The 20,739-nt window shown below is 34.7% G+C and overlaps 1 protein-coding gene and 1 long non-coding RNA gene across 16 annotated transcripts in view; one reads left to right on the plus strand and one right to left on the minus strand.

Moving 5' to 3' along the window:
- LOC308195045 overlaps nt 1–19,580 on the plus strand; it is a 36,523-nt gene extending 16,943 nt beyond the window's left edge. The window contains exon 2 of the long non-coding RNA XR_013951183.1: nt 4,553–19,580. This is a non-coding gene — a long non-coding RNA (uncharacterized lncRNA). The remainder of the gene's footprint in view (nt 1–4,552) is intronic.
- TLL1 (tolloid like 1) overlaps nt 1–20,739 on the minus strand; it is a 160,973-nt gene that overhangs the window by 82,847 nt on the left and 57,387 nt on the right. The gene's annotated exons all lie outside the window — the stretch shown is intronic.

A 20,739-nucleotide genomic window follows, 5' to 3' on the forward strand; every position in this document is an offset into this window, starting at 1 on the left:
AAATCTCTGCCCAATTTCTCCTGTCCAGGTAGACATCACTATCTCTGTTTGGTTGTCTGTTAAACTGTTCCACTGCAAATTGCTTTCTTAAGGAGTTTGTCCACAGTCCATCTATTACCAAATTACTCTCTCAGGTCTACTTCCATTCAAACATCCCAAACACTAACTAGTCTTCCTTTTATGTCATTTTTTCTTTTATCAAATTATAGAGACCATTCATCAGATAATATTTTCATTATATTCCCATTAGTGCAGAATTTATCTTTTTCTTATTAAAGATTATATTCATAATTATTTAATCAAATCCATACCTAAAAAGTCATCTTCTTGATTTTCCTGTTACTTTTTTTGAATTCAAGGCAATTAGGAGAAATGATTTTGAAAATGTCTTTGGTCTGCCTTGTAAAATATCTTTAAGAAAAAAAATTAGAGCAACTATACAGAGTTCAAAAGTGAAAATGAACCTTTGCAATTAAAAACATAACCATCTTCTAAATAAGAGCATTTTCACTTATTAAATATTTGCATAAAGAGATGATGTTCCCTAGAAACAGCAAGTATTTCAGACAATTTCTGTAACTCTTCAGTCACTTCTCATATATTTGTGAACACTCTCTTTCCAAGGGTCCCTATTTCCTTTGTACACATTGAGCACATCCATCCTCTGCCTGGCCTACCCACTAGTAATGTTTTTTACTATCAGGTCAAAAGACATAGCTAGTGGCAGCTCTAAGTGTCTTTTTCCTTGAACTTTCTAGGGAAAAAATCAAAAAAATAAAATAAAAATTTAAAATCTCATAATGTCTGAGTTTTGAACAGTAAGGAGAAAAAGTCTCCATCTGACTCTTGAGTTAAATATTATTTATTATTTCTATTATATCCATCTTCTAGGTATTTCTCTTGGATGTCATTCACAGTATGGGCCACTGCTTAGCACAAAGACAGCAAATTTTGATGATACACTGTACAAAAAAAATGGTCAAAAAAAAAAAGAGGAAGCAGCTATTAACATTACACTTTAAAAAGACATGACATGCTTTAACAGAGGTCACACAGGTTGTCCAAACCAAACCTGAATAAGTGCTAAAAATTAATAGCAATCCCATTTATTCTTTCCTGGTTGCACTGAGAGTTAACAAAATGAAGGTTCTGAATTACCAAAAGTTGAAAAAAAAATAACTCACTGACAGAGCCGTATTAGCAGAAATCACTTTGGTTTCAGTACATAATACTGTTATATAAACATGAAATAAAAACTCAAGGCAAATTGAGCATTAAAAAAAGTGTACGATGATTAGGTTGAAAATATGTCCTCTCTAGTTCTGATGATCCATCTTTAGTACTTCATTGTAGTAACATTCACCTTGCCATGAAAATACAACTAGAGAAGACTCAAGCCCTATAAATTTGTCAGACAAATGCATTACATTTGCTTGCACAGATACAAAAAAATAAAAATAACAACGACAAAAACTTACTGCTCAAGAAAAGTACAATAACTGCTGAGTTCGAACAGAAAACAAAGCTATGTTATTTTTGTTAAACATCTGGACTGCTAGCTAGAGTTGTTCTTGATTAGCAACCAAGTACAAGCTAAAGTTTAATAATAATATAACCATGGTAATATAACAATAAGTGCTGATGCAAGTTTGATGCAAATATAGATGAGTAACCTTCGTGACCAATAACAACTAGGTTCTCTTATGTATAAACTAAATATTTGTAAATATTTAAGAAAGAAATATATGCAATTTTCTGTTTGTTTAACAGAATAATAGGATGTTTTCTTCAGGCAGGTGTTATTTGACACAAAATAATTCTGTTTAGCAGGTCACGTAAAAATCAAACAGGGCAAGAGATAGAAACCTGGAGAGAACTCATTTGACGTCAGCAAGAAATTAATAGCTGCCTCTTTACTTTTATTGAAATAAATCTGCGATTTTCTGAACTAATTTCAGTGCAACTGGGAAAAAATACATCTATAGCAAGACAAACAACAGCTGACTGTGTTCTAGTTAATTTAATTTCAACCCATCATTAAAAATTAGAAATGAGACATAAAGGAAGCTGATAACTGCTTTTTAAAATTACACATTTTTCCAATGAAAAGTCTGCATTTCTTCCTTCAACAAAGCCTGAAGCAGAAACCCACATGAACTTTTAAAAAACAAACAAAAATAATAAAAAACACATTTCCATAACTGTTAAAACTATCCTTTCAGACTGTCTGTGTGTCACAGTACTTTGTAACTAGAGAGGATTGTATTTCTATCTCCTGCCTTAAAATCTTTATGGCCTGAAACTATCTGAAGGAGTTGCTTTGTATACTTCATCTTGCTGCACACCAATCTGAACCTTATGGAAAGCAAGCAGAGGATTGTTTGGGTATGCAAGGCATGTCGAAGACTGTGCTAAGAGCAAGTTAAGGTTAAGAGTTTTCTTAGCTCCCTTTAAAAAACTTCTGCCAGAATTGACATGTTCAGCTACGCAACTCTCTTGTTCTTCAAAGATATTTCATTCATAAGTTTGCTTCAAAAAATTAACAAGAATCAGATAACAAATTTTGCTTAACACACTAAAAAATAAAAAATGAAATTTCAAAATGATCCAAACGGAACTTAAAGTTGCCACCTGTTTCAGATTTCTTTACATGCTCTCTTATCATCTAACATAGTGACCAGGAAAACTTGATGTCTACAGGCAACTTTTTCATTTGAATTGAACACGCAAAAGTCTGCAACATGCAAACTTAGGAAAAATCTGTTGAAAACTACAATATCTGAAGCAAGTATGTAATAAGGATAGATAGATAGATAATTATGCTAAATGTTATTTCATGCAACTTTCATTTCTGTTTTTTTTTTTCAAGGGGGGAGGAGGGGAGATGTTTTGTTTGTATTATATAGGCACTACATTGCGCGTTTAGACAAAATCAACTGACAAAGAGGACGCACACGTTGCTTTCAGAAAGAGGACATGGACTGTTTACCCATAAAAGTACATTTTTCTGTAACATCAAAGAAAGATTATGCACATACATACATCCTGCTAATACATACTCTTCGCCTATAGACACAATTCTGATTTCACACAACTCAAAGCACTCAGCCAAACACCACCTTCAAAAAGGACTGACTAAATTACAAGATAAAAGTCTGCCATGCAAAGCAGTTAAGTTTGCTACACGCAAACAATTGCCTCACCGGAATGAAAACAAACAGGAAAATAAGTATCTTATAGAAGATACTTTCCATCCAAGAATATATAACCATAAAAATGTGTTACCATAAAAATGCGATTGATAAGGAAGAGTAAGATGATCTCTGACATATAGATCAAGCATGGGAACTACAGCTATATTCTACCTATGGCAACTTGAACTGTTATCACAAATAATGAATATTCATCTGTGAAGCTCTCTTTGCTAACATACTGTCTTCCAATAAGACCATCACCACACCAAATATCCACTATTCTGGATGAATGAAATATACTACTAAGAAAATACAGTCATTAAAAAAAAAGGAAAACTATTAAAATTATTTTAAGTATATGCATATACACCCATAGTATGAGTTAGCATACATGGTTAGGACAAAAAGGGTTTTCATGACTTTCTAGAAGATGGTCAGAAGTCACAGAACATGAATGAAATCACATAGTTAAATTCATGGGGCTATGATACGCAGTAGAATGGATCTTTCTGGGATTAAAAATACCAATTAGTATATAAACCTGCAAATTATATACAGGAATATATTCATTATGATTGTAAAACCAAAAATCATCTTTAGCAAACTGTTTCATAATTTGTCCTACAATTTTTAAAACAAAAACTATAAACAGCCATTTTGGAGTAAAATATATTGCTGAGAGTATCAATACTAATATTAGTAACAAAACAGAAAATGCAACTAAGGAAAGATTGCTACTGTTTGCCCCTAAAGCACAGCAGCATAGCAGAAAGAAAAAAAAACAGTACTATCCCAGAATCTCTGATTAGCACACAGCTACCAAGGACAGCTCTAAGAGACTGACACTGCAGTAGACCATTAAGATCCAAAAAGAATTTCCATAATGTGCTTTGTTTTGATTACAGTGCAGGCTAGAGAAACATTCAACTCAAGCACGGCGTTCTTACATTCGGACAACTTTTTTCAACTTTTGAAAACAAGATTAGAAAAGCAATATTGCAATGAATTAGAGTACTATAACATGAAATTCTCTCTTAGGCTAAACAAACTAGGCAAAATGAGAAGTAAACTGTGATCAGCCACACAGGTATTCCCTTGTTCTGTGAGCAGACACAGAACCGTGACAGGGAGATTACTGCCTTATTGAAAAGATGCCAATGAAAGGATTAAGGCAATTTTAGAAGACATTTTAAAAGCATAGCCTCAGATTTTGGTATGCTACTGGGAGTGGAAAGCACAGGAAGTTTATCCCCTTCATAGGAGCTGCCAAGAACTGACAACAAAAATATTAGAATTAACTGAAAGCCAAAATATAAATCTGAAGAGCTTTGAGCTTCTTTCTTTCCTTTTGATGGCAGGTGGGCCACCCAGTGCTTTTCAAAATCTGACCAGCAATTCATGCAGCAAGAGGTGCCAAAAAGCATGCTGGCCCAAGTTCAGGGTTCATCTAAAAGCCCATGTGCAACAGTTCCAATTAGCAGCCTCTTCTACAGCTGAGTCATTGAGTACTTCCCTGCAACAACACAGCTATGTGCATTACAATCTATCTTGGTGAGTCATTTTATCCCATACAATCCATTTCACAGCTTACATAACTGCCTCTGAAACTCTGAATAGAAAAAGGGAAATTGTGTGCTAAATAAGTAAAAACAATTTTACCTTATTATGAGGAGAGCAACATATGCTACTATAATTAGCTTAATTTTGTATTCAAACCAGTTCATTTTTTCCAAGATTTTCAGGGGCAATATACTTTTCTCAGGAATCGTTTAAATGAAAACAAGACACCAATTAAACAGCAAAAGATTGCAAATGCAACCACAAGCATAAGACTGCATGCCATACTCTGGATTGTTTCTATCACTGTTCTTCATGAGTGCTACCTTCAGCCATAACAGTCAAATAAATTTCAGTGTTACCATACAGAGATCAAAGAAATTTCAAAAGAAATTTATGAACCAAAATTAATTTGAGTGTTCGATAATTATCAAAATCAGTTTAACTTTTTATTGAACAAAGAAAAAAACAAGTATATGACAGAAAACTTTATATAAAACTTTAACAACATTAAATAGAAGAAAAATGCAGCCTATTTTCAGATATACCAAAACTAGAGATTAGTTACTACATTAATTTCAGCATACGGCATTTTCAAATCTGTGCACAACTGTGAGCAATTTAGTGAAATTTATTGATTTACTTGAAAAAAATGACAGTCACACCTGAAAAGGGATACAACTCCTCTGACAGGATGCTTCCATATTCCTACTTACTATGAAAAAAATTGATGTAAAATAGTAAGCTTTATATCTGTTTTGTTCTGATGTGCAGTTAAAAAACACTACCTAAAAGTCCAAATACGTTACCACCATATCATAAATGCATGTTATAAAACAAAATACTTTTCCCTTGGTAGCTGGACTGGTTCACTAGTCTGTTTGCCATCCATTTGTCTCCCCAGATTCCTATTTTCCTGACCACTAATATTACATGGGGTGCTTGTTTAATTGTAGCATACCATAGTCCCAATGCTTTTTATTTCAACTACTAAAATACCCAGGATTACTAAGGTGACATTCCTAGTGATTCAGATATGTAACACTAAAAATTTGGCTACCATGAGAGAAACATCAGATCTATGTTAGCAGAAGTGTGATAATGAAGGAAAGAATACTAGAAGTTGTAGTTTTAGAAGAACCATAAATCCGTTATTTTCCTGAAATGAGGTATGCATAGATCTTGAAGTTTTAGGAATTTACAGGGCAGGGGGTGTGAGGCGTGGGGGTATTATGTTAAGTGACAAGCACTTTTGACAAAGTCCAAAATAAATAACTATAGAAACGTCTGCCCCATGCACTGAAAAAAAAAAAGTTTTTTCAAAAAAAATTTTTTCACAAGTTTTTTCCAAAATAATAATAATTTGGCTTTGGTCAACCACAAAAAAAAAAAAGTCAGTAGAGAAAAGGAACTGGACTGCAACTCTGCAGCTTCTTACGTGAGAAAACACCTTCCTTTTGCAACATAAACTATTTGCAAGTCTAGAAGTGATTCTGCATGAACTTGAGCAGTTTCTTCTGAATATTATCATAGCCCTACCCAAAGCTTCAAAATATTCAGCCTTAAAATATACTGGAAGAGGTACCAACAAAATGTCGTCAACATAGGAATATCACTTGGATTCATGAAAGAAGAGGAATTTTTGTACTGAAACATACAAAACCAATTGAAAAACTTGAGAAACCAAACCAATGTCAGTGTTGGATCAAGATTTAAGTCTATTCAAATCACAAACATTTCAACTTGTCATTTATGTGCCATAACTACAAAAACTAAATTAATGGGCAGCTTGGCTTTTCATAAAATGAGTTCTTCTGCTGCAATATTAAGGGAAAAATATCAGAGAAGTTATTCAAAAATCTAAAGTTTGAGTCAAAGGTATTTTAGATCTTAAGATTACAAGACTCAAGATGAAATCCGTAATTTTTCTCTCAAGATAATATTTCATAATAAAATCCATTTGAATACTTATTTTCTGTAAAACAAAACTACACAGCCTCTACAAAAAAAACAGTTGTTCATGTCTTGAAGTTGTACTTCCACTTTTTTTTATACTGTAAATATATAGCCACTGATACATTTTTCTTAAAAGCAATCCAAAATAACCAAAAACCTAAGCAGGTCTTCCCAAACACATGCGATTCCTAAACAAACAAACCAAAAAAAAAAAAAAAAAGAGGAAAAGAGGACAGTCAACTTTAAGCACTACCAAAACACGTATCTCCTTTTTACTGATTGAACATTGTGTATTAACTTAACTTTATGTATTTTCCTTTGCACTTCCACATATTTTCCTCTCTTCCATTTGCCATCTCTCCCTCAAAACCCTCTGGACTGGTCATGTTAATTTATTTGGTTCCTTGGCATGGTTTCATCCCTTCAACACTCATACCATTCTATTTTTTCAAGACTCCTACCTTGAACTCCTACCCAAAAGGGCACTATTTTCCCTAAGAAATGCATCATTTCTACTTCCATCAGAAAATAAAATAATGACAGCAGAATACTTAAAACATTAAAAAAAAAAAGTCAGACTGTAGATCACTTAGAAATACATTCCTCCATTCTTTTGAATGTGGCATCTCTTGGCAACAGCTCACATAGGCATACATACAGTTATCCTGAAATCAGCTAACTTATGTAGTAGTGATGTAGCCTTGGAAGCACAAATTTTACTGCAACCCTTTCAAATCACCAGCAACACAGTTTCCTTAACTGTTCTTTAGGAACCGTTTACTTCCTTGTAATCTCGTTTTAACTTCCTTGTAATCTCCCTTAACACCATTACTACAAGCAACTCACCACCCTCTATTTTTAGCTTCCTTCCTTTCTTTCACCATGTGTTCACATTTATGGGTAGGGTGATGGCAAGACCCTGCTGGGGGCAAGTTACAGCTGGGGATCCCTGCGTATGGTACACAGCATTTGACTGTAGCTCCTTCACACTGTTCTCTGCATAGTCTGCAGGAAGTTATTACCATTTTCACACATCTAGGACATAAAAACAACCAGGTCTGACCAAACTGCAGACACAAAAAAGCCAGCTGTAGAGCCAGAGCCAGGAGAACAGAAACAGTTGCCAGAAAGGCAACCCCCCATCCTATAGAGTCAGTTGCTTTCCAAACATCTCTCCAGGGCTCAGGGCAATCAGATGATAGGGCTACTGGTTAAGTGGCATGCAGTACTTGGGCATGTTCCAAGTACTGAAAAACAGAAGAGGTTTCCAATGGAAAGCACTGCTCTCAAGGAAAATTGAGTGATTGTGACATCCATCATGGTCAACTTTTCACTTACCAGAAGAGGCATTGTAGAGCTTGATCTTTATCAAAGGGGATAACAATCTCCTACAGATGTTTCTCCATGACACATCACATTGACTTACAAATGTCTATTTCCACTGAGTTAACTACAGCTTTTACTTTGCTCTTAATTTGAAAGTAGTTAAATTTCTAAATTCCATTTTTTTTCTATTCCTTTTTCTGAGGGGCAGTTTTCATATTCCTTTAAAATAAGTGCCAAATATATATATATATATATATATATTCAAGAAAGCAAAGACTATTTTGACAGAAGTCTCGATGTTAGGTAAAAGGACAAACTTCACTCCTGAATGGTATTTTTGGTATTTTGAGGACAGGCTCTTTAACAATGCAAGGGTACCTCTATCAAAGGTTTGGTTCTCAGTTCAGCTGTTCAATCTGACAAGCTTTCTGACTTTCAGCAACTGTATTTTTGTAAGCATCATCATCAACAACAACACACATACGTTGTACATGGTAAAAATCTGTTCCTCATACAATGGGTTAGCCATGAACCTGAATGAATAGGACGTTACTGACCAAACAGTAAAGGTTTCTGCACACTATAAGAAAGCAGCTATTATAAGAACTTTTTCACTGCCACAGGACAGATATTAACAAAACAAACCTTCAAAAAATGTTCTGAAAGAGATACATTTACCCATCCTGTTATTAACTTTTTTATTATTTTCTACAATTTTAGTTTTTAGACTATGGAAGGATTCAAAAGTGAAAAAACTAAACACAAGCTTTTCTTAAGAGTAGTTATCAATCATATATACCCTGGTGGCTCTCGATCAATGATTGCTGAAAAATGTAGGGCAATCACAGCTGAATTTTCTCTATTTAAATTTTCTCTACAAGCACTCTTATAAGGGTGCATATCATCCCTAGCAGAAGGCACTGCCTGAGTATTTGTTGAGCTTTCCTTTAGCATTAATAAGTTGTGGTTTCACAGGATTCTGGCACATAAATGGCAGAGAGCTATGAGGTCTTTGTTGTTGTTGTTGGTTTAGTTTGGCTTTTTTGGTTGTTGTTTTGTTGTTGTTCATTTGTTTAGGGTTTGTTTTTGTTTTGTTCTGCTGCCCCTGTGCACCTGCAAATGATAACTTCTGCTACAGCTGGCTTTCTTAAGAAGGCTAGAAAAATACACCAGGACAGAAATTCTTGTCTATGATATCACATTGGTCATATCTACAACAGTAAGCCTTATATGACCACTATGATGCTATAACATTCATCTCTATTATATATTTAAACTCCATTTCTCTATGAATAGCCTTAAGGTCAAGATCTACAAAGTTAATGATATAATAAAAATAAAAGTTAATGAAAGAATAGACTCCACAAGGCAAAATTACCCGTATAAAAGTGAAAACTTTTTTTAAAAACATATAAAATACATACACGTATAAAGCCAAAAAGAATAAAAATAATTGTTTTTAAATTAAGAATAGAAATTAAGAACAGAGTTGAATTAATTCAATTCATTAAAGAATGAAAAAATGCAACATTAAAAATAAACCGTAAATTGAAGAATGGAGATCAGAGAATATCACCTACATGAAACAGCTGTTAGGGCTGAGACAGACACAGCAGCTGCTACAAGGCCTCCTCAAAGATGTAAGTCTTAGACATTTTCATTTGAATACCAAGAGAACAGAACAGCACCAGAAATTCAAGTAAATTACCAAGTTAACTGATAATACACAGTAGACACTGAAGGACTAAAACTATTTTACTCTTTGCCTCACATCCATATTAATCTACTTTGTACAGAATGTTGTATAACACAGCTGATGTCTTACAGCTTTTTTTGCCTCATAGTGCCTAAATTTCAGGTCAAAATAGCTTCTTTAGGTTCACAAAATAAATTGTATTTTATAAGTGAAGTATCATACCTTTCATGACTTTTTCTGTGTGATTAACATCTTTTTGCTCAGAACAGATGTATTTTTTAAATGCAAATAACATTTTCATCATCATGAAACAACTGTGCATCCTTTAGCACAGCAGTAGCTCCTTGTCCCAGAAACTGAATTCAATCAATTTAGCATGGTTATGGAAGGAAGAATCATTTCCTTGTTTTACCTGGCACTTTTCAAATATTACTTTCCTTCTAATCAGAAGACAAAAAAGAAGCTGTTAATGTAACATGTATAGATTCACCCACATGTTTGCATTTGGGGACAGGGGAACTGTTAATGTGTTGTTCTAGTCAAAACACAAATCAGTTTCCAGTTTGAGGACTTTGATGCTTCTGTCTTTAAGCCTAACAAGAGGAAGGTAACAGCACTGACTGAATATAGGAAGCTGCAGCAGTTATCAAACAAACCATCAGGCACTGGAAATAAAGTTCATTTTGCTTCACAGAGGGTTTTATTTTGTTTTTTAATCTCTTGTGCTTTTCAGCCCAATGCATATTTGTGTGACTTGTGAAGAGCGTGTGGGGCTTGAACATCACTAGTAAAGCTCACCTAAGCAAAGTCCTATGACTCAGTGAAGATAGAGGCACTTAAAAGGTTAGGTAGCTGCAAACTAAAAACTTTCAAGAAGTTTGGACATCTTCGCACTCTCCAGCACAGGCACTTCAACCCAAGCAACTGTGATACAGAAAGGGTACCAGAAGAAGAAAACAACATCAAGTGGAAACCTTGAGAAGCCTATTCTGGATCAAAAAACATTGGGATGACAAATCCAGTGCGTGCTTCCTCTGTCACCTTTAAGAAAAGGCTTGTGAGTTTAAATGAAAAGTAGAAAGAATCAAGAAAATCAATTTAAATGAAGCACAATGGAAGAGACAGTTACAAAGTGAAGAAAAGTAGGTTAAAGAATGTGACTAAGAGAAAGATAGTTACCATTCAGCAGACAAAAAAAAAAAAACACTACAGAGTATTTCATTTTAGCCATCTACAATTAATAGGTTATTTTTGGAGATAAAAGTTTTAGTGAAGGAGAACAGCTGAAAAGACTAAGACACTTTTATATTTTGCCTAAATATTTGTTTCAAAGTATATAATTCAAAGGAAATACTAATGATTAGGAAGGATTCTATCGAATAAAATGCATTTTAAGGATGAATAATAAAAATAATAAAACACTCAAAATTCATTTAGATAGGCTACTGAGTGTGCAGGGCAATACAGTTTTGGTCACAAATTCTATTTAACACCCCAGCCTTTTGGTGACAGTGTAAGTTACAGGGCAAAAATAATTGTTTCTGATAAACTGAGGGAAGAGATTTATATAACTTATAGTATTTTCTTTATGGATTATATACCTCTTATTTAGATATTTTATATTAGTAAGAGAAGCCAATTTCAGACAAAAAAAAAAACTTTGAATAAATGGAAGAGATGTTTTGGTAGCTTTATTGGAAAACTAGCAGCCAAGAAAAGTAAATAAAGAAGAGGAAATACGTAAATGAAGAGGTAAATATTCTGTTGAGAAAAAAGTTAAGCTATAAAACCTGCTGGCATTAGTCTGAGGACCAGACTCAAGTAAGACGACGGTATTCTTAATGATAGCCAAATTCAGATGAAATTAAGAATTATAAGTCAGACAAAATTAAGAATTACAAATGTATCAATACAAAGCAACCTTAGCCCTGGAGTATTTTAGATGAGTAGTTCACTTGTCTTGAGCCTTTGCAAGCAAGCTTCCAAAGACACTCAGACAAGAATGGTGACCCTGGCAGAACCATGGTGCACAGTCTGGGGAGACTGGTCTTTGCATAAGGACAGCCAGAGTCAGCAGAGCACAAGCACTGAACAGCAGCACTGAGGGAGAAGCAGCAGTAGCTGTTTGAGGATTGGGAGGGTGACCAAGAAAAAGGCAAGTTTACCAAAAAAAAAAAGTTACTGTTTAGCTAAGATATCTTTCTTTGGAAATTCCAGTTTCCAAGAAATTTCACAACTGTAATACCATTGCTCTGCTGCAAAGTTGGACTCAGATTGTGACTATGGAATAAAAGTGAATAAGAAACTCAGTACTAAATGAGATAACTATTTTAGTTGTTTTTTTTTTTCCTGTGCTATGACAATGATAGGCCACACATTTATACAATAACATTTTCTTTGAAACTTGGCATTAGAATATAATAAACACATCACATCAAAGTTATAGTGCAGCAGCACAAAATCTTCTTCTGTACCTTTTCTTTGTCTTTGGAAAATGAAAATTTTCTGTGCTAACAGACATAAAATTCCAAGTGGGCTAAAGTGGTACCTCTAAAGCAGAAAATCCTTGATAAATCATTAAATGCAACTAAAGATTTATACAGAAGGCCAAATGGCTCTGAAAGGAAAGTGCATATCTGAGGGATTATCTGGCATTCAGGATGAAGGTTCTCATCATACGACATGAAAAAAATGTTCCTCCATTTGCACCATCTTAAATAAAGAATTATTAAACTTCATATAAATAAAAGCTTATTTTAAGCTCCAGAAGTGACTTCCATTATCAGCTGCAGCTTCCTGTTTCAGTAATTTTTGACATGAACCTCACTTAAGTCATTCCATCTCAATTTTTAGCACATCATTCTACGACCTGGCTCTGCAGAAGAGACAAGGAAAGGGACTAAACAGCTCTTAGCGTTGCTTTTTTTGGCACTGATCCTGTGCTTAATACAGCAAGTTCTGGGTGTTGGACCAATGTAATTCTATATTCCTGTCCACATATTCAACAGATGTCTTCTACCAGGATTTTTGTTACTGGAGAATAAACTTCTCATACACATGGTTAAAAAGTTGAAACATGGTTGTTTTACCCTGTATAATCCAATTCAAGTTACAGTTTAAAATAGAAATGATGAGTCCCATTCATCACAACTATTTTGCTTGCTTGATACTGAATGCTGTTTTTTTTTTTTTTTCAGCAATTGTAATTTACGGGGTTTTGGTTTTTTTCCCATGGAGACTCTGCACAGCTGCTGATTATTGTTTGGACATGACAAGTAAAACAGAAACTGAAAAAACAACCTCAGAGTTAGCAAGGCAGCAGTAAATGAACAGTGGAAAATCACTGACATTATCTAATACCTAACATAAAGTTATTAGAATTTAATGCTCCATACATCTAAATCTTGCATAGGTTAATACTGTGACTACTTTTAGCTATGATAGCACTTAAGACAGAATTTATATGACCATTCTTATATTTTGTGTCTTTTGACTGATACAATGAGACCTCATCTCAGTTTAGCATTGATTCCCTCAATTTTCGGCTATAGAAAACCAGTGTTGCATAGCTACTGAAAGCTTTTTAAGTCCTTGTTTCTAAACAGCATAGCGTATTAGCCTTTTGTGAGCACTCTGCTGTAAGCCAGCAGAACCTCCACCCCTTTCTAAAAAGAGTTATACTTGTTGCACACAGTCCAAACTTCTTAGGTTTTGGCACTGCTGGTAGTTCAAGTATCATCAACAGAATTAAGGGGAAAAACAACAACAACACAGTTCAAACTTTTTCCTGTCCCTACAGTTTCTTTGCAAGACTGCCTTTAGCTCAAACTTGTGTGGCTGCGAAAACTGTTGTCACCCCAAGCTGTCACACAATTAATCAGGTTAAATTGTGTACATTTACAGTGGTATTTTACACAAGGACTTGTTTTCAACAGATTATCAGACTTTGGCACTGATGGCAAATCAAGCAAAAAACAATCCAACAAGCAAATTCACCTACAAATCCTACAGATTATTATTACAGACAATCTTGTGGTGCAAAACGGTAGCTAAGTAAAAGTTCAAGAATTTCACAAATCTTAAAAGAAAGCAAATAGTTATACCTTGGTTAAGCTTCTCATTCCCAGAAAGTCAGTCTCATGCTGATCCTCATTTAAGGCGTGTTAGTTTATATGACAGACAGAAATGTTAAAAGGCCAATCCAAATAATAGATTCTGACTTTTTCCTCCAAGTCTACTCTTCTTTTCTTGCCTTCATAAAGCCACTGCAGCTCCTTATGTACTGCTTACCACCAGATTTCTTAAACTGCTTTATAACAGTGGGCCATATGTTAGCAGGAATGGCATACCACAGTCCGTTTGCAGTCCCACTCATGATCACAGATATCACTTCTCCCATCGCAATTGTAGCATTCTTAATTACAGCTGTTGTTCCCATGAATACACAGAAGATGGATACTAAGTATTTAATAGCTTTTAACATCTTTGTGTTTTAATTAATAGAGAAAGCACTGCTTAAATTAGTCTGAGTATTTTTAGATGTCTTTTAATACAATTCAGCAGCTGGAACAAAGGACATGAGCCAAACATGATGGTTCTAGCCAGCTCACCCTAGGCTAGTGTGGTCATGAGGGGTGTGCCTTTTGACAGCAATACAATGGTGGCCTCAAATAACTTCTTGACATATCTCTGGAAATAGGAATTACACAAGACTTGTAAATTTTAAGCTTCCTTCAAGCTCAGAGAAAATACTAATATTTAATTAAGAACAAATATGCCAAATCAAATATTACTGTTTTCAGACTTATTTAGAGTCCAGAAGATAACATTTATGGGCTAATATTTCAAAATTACTTGACTATTGAGATTTTAGAAAAAAGAACATTTAATAGGCTTCTCAACTCCTAGATGCTCTTTATTTTTTCTTTATTCTGTTATGCTCTCAAGGCAAACTATTCATAAATAGCAACAAAAATGAACAAAAAGTACAGGAAAAGCACTTGACCAAGTAAAACATGAGCACTCAAAAAAAAAACATATCACTTATTTCTTGAGTAGATTACATGTATTACTACTGCGTTTATAAAAAATCTAGCACTGTGTCCAAATGTTAAACCAAAAATTCTTCATTATTTAAAGGCATACTTCTGAAAATATTTAAGACACTTCTGCTCTACATGAGGGAAAAAAAAAAATACACTTTCTTCTACCTACCTCTTGTCATATTAATGATGGTTTGTAAATCTTAATCCTAAGCATCCACACTTCTTATTTAAAAATTTGTGGCAGTATGCTTATTTTAAGTGTTTCCGAGTTAACACAAGAGTAACTGAAAATAGAACTCGGAGTAAAGAACAAAATGGAAAGACCTGCTATTGCTATTATGCTGTTTTCATTGGGTTTTGGATACAACAATGCTCAAATAACACAGTGTATGCTGAGACAAGATTTCAAATGAATGACCCTTAGTCGCTCCCAAGGTTTTGAAAGGAATGCCAGCATCTAATTAAATTTTAAATTTTCTGTTTACAACTAAAATAGCTACGGGCTGTCAATTTATAGAAAAGTTATCTGTTTGAAGCTATTCTAGGAAGGATTATATGACAATATGTCAAACTGTAGATTGCTATCACAAATACTGCTTCAGGTATTAGACAGCTCCTTTTGTGAAAGTGAGTGCCCTTCAGTTATAAGGTATTCCCCAAGAATACAACTCCTAAAAAGAAAATAGCTTTATTGTAACATTAGCATTACTAGTATAAATACCTCTAAGTGGAGAACTCCAGTGACATATAAAAATTAATCTGTAAAAGTATCAAGGAAAAGTACCTTCATGGTTGTGAAAATCACTGACATTTGTGGTTTATAAAGTTAACGTTTCAATGTACTCTGAAAGTATATTTCTTTCTATTCCTGAAGAAGGGGAAAAAAAAAATCACTTTAAACATATTCAGCTGTTTAATACAATCTAGTAGAAATAGATCAGCAGAGTCTTTTAGAAATTTCACACTCATATTGAAGTACAGAATACTAATCAGAACTAAAAAATATCTAGAGGGACAGAAGGCAAAACAGAGGTACATATAGAATACTCTCATGTAATCTAAAAGATACTGTGGGAAAGAAAAAAAAAATCCTGTACTGCAGGACGTAATAAGTGGTGGCAGGTTTTTTTGTTTGATTGGTTGGTTTTCCTTTTTATTGCATGGTAGACAAAAGGAAGAAATCTAGCTCTAAAATGTGAATCTACCAGAAAACTGTCTTTGTGGCATCCAAAAAACTCTATTAATTTTGATGAATGTCTTCGAAATTCACAAATGCACATGGGACACTCCAGAGAGCAGTAAATGACCTAACCCAACGTTTGAGAACAGAAGACATCTTCATATGCTAAAATGACATCATTTGTTTTCATAAAACATGGGAGGAACATCTGGCAGGACAGAAAAGGATTCTAGAGCTTTTTAAGGCATCAGAGCTGAAGTTAGCAGCAAGGATTTGGGGTCTAGTGGTTTTTTTTTTCATCATTTGTTTGGCTTTAGCAAAGGAGTGCATCACTTTTCTGGGACTTACAGAAAGCAGGCTAGAACTTTTGAGTCTAAAACTGAATGAAAAAATTGCAAGGTTCCTACATATCTTGAAAAGGTATAGTAAAGGTTTGTGGACTGTGAATTTATAAGGGATTTAAACTGGCAGCAGTATTATATCACCTGCAACATCTCCACTTGGAAGAAAACACCAAAAAGGTTCTGAGTCACTGTAACAAATGCTTCTATTCCCAGTGCTTTGTGTGAGTGACTGGATTGATCCAATCTATCTGTGGCAATTTGCGATGCCTCAAAGGTTATTTACTGGATTTGCACTTGATATATCATCTTAACAGAATGAGACTAACATCTCAGTGAAATAGTGTACTCAGCTACATCTGCAGGGCTACTTTCAGTACTAACAAAAATCCTGAAAAGCAAAAAGTATCTGGGACTCCTTCTGTTCCATAGACTGTACCAAAAAAAAGAGTAGGGCTAACTGGTGGTTAACTGTGTGTGATAACTACTCCATGCTCATTGTCTCCTGGGGCCTGAGCACAGAGCTATGCTTCATTGCACAGTGTCTCACATGTCTCAGAGAGGTACACGAGAGAAATGTTCATGCAGTGTTGTCCTACATAGAGGACCCTCAACCCCTAGCTTTGTGACTATTGTTGCTAGATCAACAAATATGCTTTCTTCAAGTATGGAATTGAAAATTATTAATTGCAGCACAGGAGTTGAAAATAACCCTTCTTCCTAACACTTATATAGTTTTCCATTTGGCAAATGGATGTTTTCTTCTCCTCCATGGTTCAAAAGTAAAACTGAAATTAAAGTCATTGTATTCATTAATCTTACTGGGTTTTCCTTTTATTCAACTCCCAAAACATAAATACTGAGTGGGGGGAAAGAGAAATTATAAAACACAATAATGTAACTTGCAGACTAATATACCTGCTATTTTTCCATGTTATTTTCCAATTTCTCTGTTCAATAATATCCAACTTAAAATTCCAATCATATATCCAATCATTTTTTTTCACGAAATAGCAAGAAGTTCATTGTTTTAACAACACAACACTTAATAAATACAACAAAAAGATTTCACTGTAGTTTTGTTAGCATAGAAATACATAACTGGTTGAATCACTGAATTCAGAACCCTGCTGGCAAAATCAACTTTATCATATGCAACTTCCCATAATTTATCAAGATCCATTTTAAAATTAGTGTGTTCCCTTCACTATTCCTATGAAAAACTTTTTCTGTGACACTTTTAATTTAAAGCAGACCTGGCTTGCTTGGCCTTGGACTTTTATTTTTCAAAACAATTGTTAACACTACCACTCAATTTTCATAAAACAATACCACAAATGCAAACATAGAGGCCATTTCCACTGTAAGAGTTTAAAATATATCAAGTCATAGACTACAATTTTCTGACAGTATTACTGGAATTCTTGCTGTGCAGTAAAATTCTGTAAGAACATTTAACTGATAACATACTTCATTCTAGCAAATAGTAATAAAGTTAAATCAGAATAAGTGAAGTCCTACTGCACAGCAAGACAGATAGCTATAGCTTAAAATTACGAGCAAAATAATATAGATAAGTGAATTCTTTAAGAAAGGCATAATGACAGCAGGAGTTACCTTATCAGACAAACTTTACATTCAGAGATAAAAATGATTACTTTAAGACTTTTAAATCTCTAGGTTAACGTAAGATTTTGATAAACTGACTTTGTCTTTGGTTTAGTAGCAATATTACACTTATGTGAGAAACTAAATGTTTCTTCCAAACACAATTAAAGCAATTATGTCCATATTACCAGCATTAGGAAAAATCGGTCATATTAAATGGATTAAAATGGCCTTTTGACAAAAGGAGGCATAATTAAGTATGAAGAATTATCATTCAGCTGCATCTTGTTTCTTGCAAGAATTAAATCTTAGCTTAAAGCTATTCTTTTTTCAACTAGAAAAATATATAGAAACTTTCACACACACACACACACACAAAAAGCAAATGGCAGGGAGCTAATGCAAATCTATGCAATGAAAAAGATGGGTCATAAATGCAGAGTGATCTGGACTTTTTGCTCTGCTCAATCCACAACAATCCAAAACAACAGTTAACATGTAACTCAGGTGAATGCTACAGAGTTCAAGTGTTTAGAATGTGTGTCTGTGTGCACCCATACACATCCAAGTACTTACGAAGACTGTAGATCATATTGTGTGACACTAGACACTATCCTAGGAAACAGACTCCACAAGAGGACTTTGGGCATACAGCATATGAGACCCCAAAAAATACTGGTTTGGTCTGACAGCAGCCAAGAAGCTGTGCGTGATGTTTGACTCAACTGGCAAATGAGAGGCAGTGCTTGGCCACCTTGTTAGGTGAAACATCAGGCACATTGATCAGACAGATCCCTTTCAGTTTCTTATCCAGCTGGCAATCCATGGAAAACAATGTGGGAAGGAGTTGGGGTACACTGGGGATGCAGCTGGATAGAGACAACCAAAACTGCTTACAACCTACTTACTTATTGGGTGTGGAATTAGCAGAATAGTGAATAACCAGGTAAACATGATTTTCAGTGCAACATTATGGCCCAGAAAGTGTAAGCTGTTTTAATGGAGGGATTATGTATAAGCATGTGTATAGCAAGGGCAATTGGAAGAACAGACTACTCTAATCTTCTTCATCTCTGGAAGCATTATGGAACCTCTCTCATTCCTCTCAGAGGATAGATTTGGCCAAATCAAGGGGCCTTTTGTTATACAAGACTCAAATATAGACCTTCCAATGCTTTTAGAAAACCATCTTTTTGCTGCCTAGAGCACTTAAGCAATGCTCCTTTTGGAAAACATCCTATGATGCTTAACAAACATAGAAATTGAATCCCAGCAGTCACACAAGAAAGTTTCAGAGAATGATTTAATCTGCACACAAATTCACAGAACTCACTGCCTAGCAAGAGGTCAGGATAAACACATCAAGAAGACAGCCTGCTTTGCACAGATCTGGCTTCTGTTGGCTGTCCTTGATGTCTGACATTTAGCAGAAGAACTTAGCTTCTTCCAAAAACTTCGAGGCATTTGTGGCAATCAGCTGTTCAGTGAGCACACTATAGCTGACAACAAAAGCTGTCGTCACAAGATGCAGCCTTTCCACTTCAGACCAGATTTGGTACCAGCTGGAATGAGTTTTGCACATTAACATCAACACAGATCCCACTACTTTCTACTTCAGATCTTTGAAGCACTCAAAAAAAAAAAAACGTATATACAGAAAATGATGAAATGTACAATCCTGAATTGAAATGACAGGGCAAATTCTTAGCACCTGGTTTTAGTTGGTTCAGATGCCTTGGCACAAGTATGCATTATTTTTCTGACTGGCACAGGAAATTACAGTAATTAGTGATTCAGAGTAATCACATGATCACTGAGTTTAGGGTAATCACAAAAGAGACATACATAACAAGATATGACTTGTGGTAAAGTTATCTGAAAAGCAAAAATCTCTTGGACATACATGATCAGCAGATAAATGCACAGTTTTGATCTGCTCACTTGTGTTCCTACCCTCAGACCATTTGATCTGGCCAGGTTGCCTGCCAGTGAAGCAAAAGAATCTTTCAGGAATGGCATCTTTGGTATTTCTATGCCCCACCAGGGCAGAACTAAACTTTAGAAGTAATTCGGTATTACAATAATCAATGAGGTGAGATTCAGCATACAGCACTGTACAAATGGTATTAATAATGCACCACTGAAGAAGGCATCTGCCAAAAATGCAACTCTCAGAAGCACCCTCATCTTCAGCAGAGAACTATCATATCAAAGCAAAAATCCCATGTCAGCACTCAGCAGGAAAAACAAAAAGCACATGACTGGGTTGTGTTGTCTGATTTGTCTGGAAGGCAAGGTACATTGCATTTGGGAGGAGAAAAAAAAGGAAAAAAAAGGAGGAAAAAAAAAGAAGAAAGGGAAAAAAAGGAGAAAAAAAAGAAAGTCCTTAAGACAAACTGTGTGACTATAAAAGACATTAAGAATGTTGATCAAGTTTTAATAGACAACAAATATTTAGTGATCAGTAGCACAGATGATTCATTTCCTACTAGTAAGTATTTGCTAGGGCATGCTAATCTACACATATAGTGTACAGCTACGTACCCATCTGTTCTAACACTTGCATCTAATTCTGCTTGCATCTATAGGAGTCAACTGTACACTGCCGTCCTATGGTACTGAATACTGTGGCTTTGGCATTCCTTAGAATTATGTAACGATTTTTTTTTCCTCCTGAATGCTTCAAATTTCTTCCCTGTTATGTAAGGAGTTTAAAAAAGTCTTAGTTTTTTTTTTTTTTTTAAAAAAGTATCACTTTAATTTTTTATTTTTTCTTTTAATAAATCTACATATCTTCTGCAAGCACATATAACAAGATTTTACTTGCAGTAAAATG

This window comes from Anser brachyrhynchus (assembly GCF_964034855.1).
Source record: "Anser brachyrhynchus genome assembly, chromosome: 4".
NCBI classification, from domain to species: Eukaryota; Metazoa; Chordata; class Aves; order Anseriformes; family Anatidae; genus Anser; species Anser brachyrhynchus.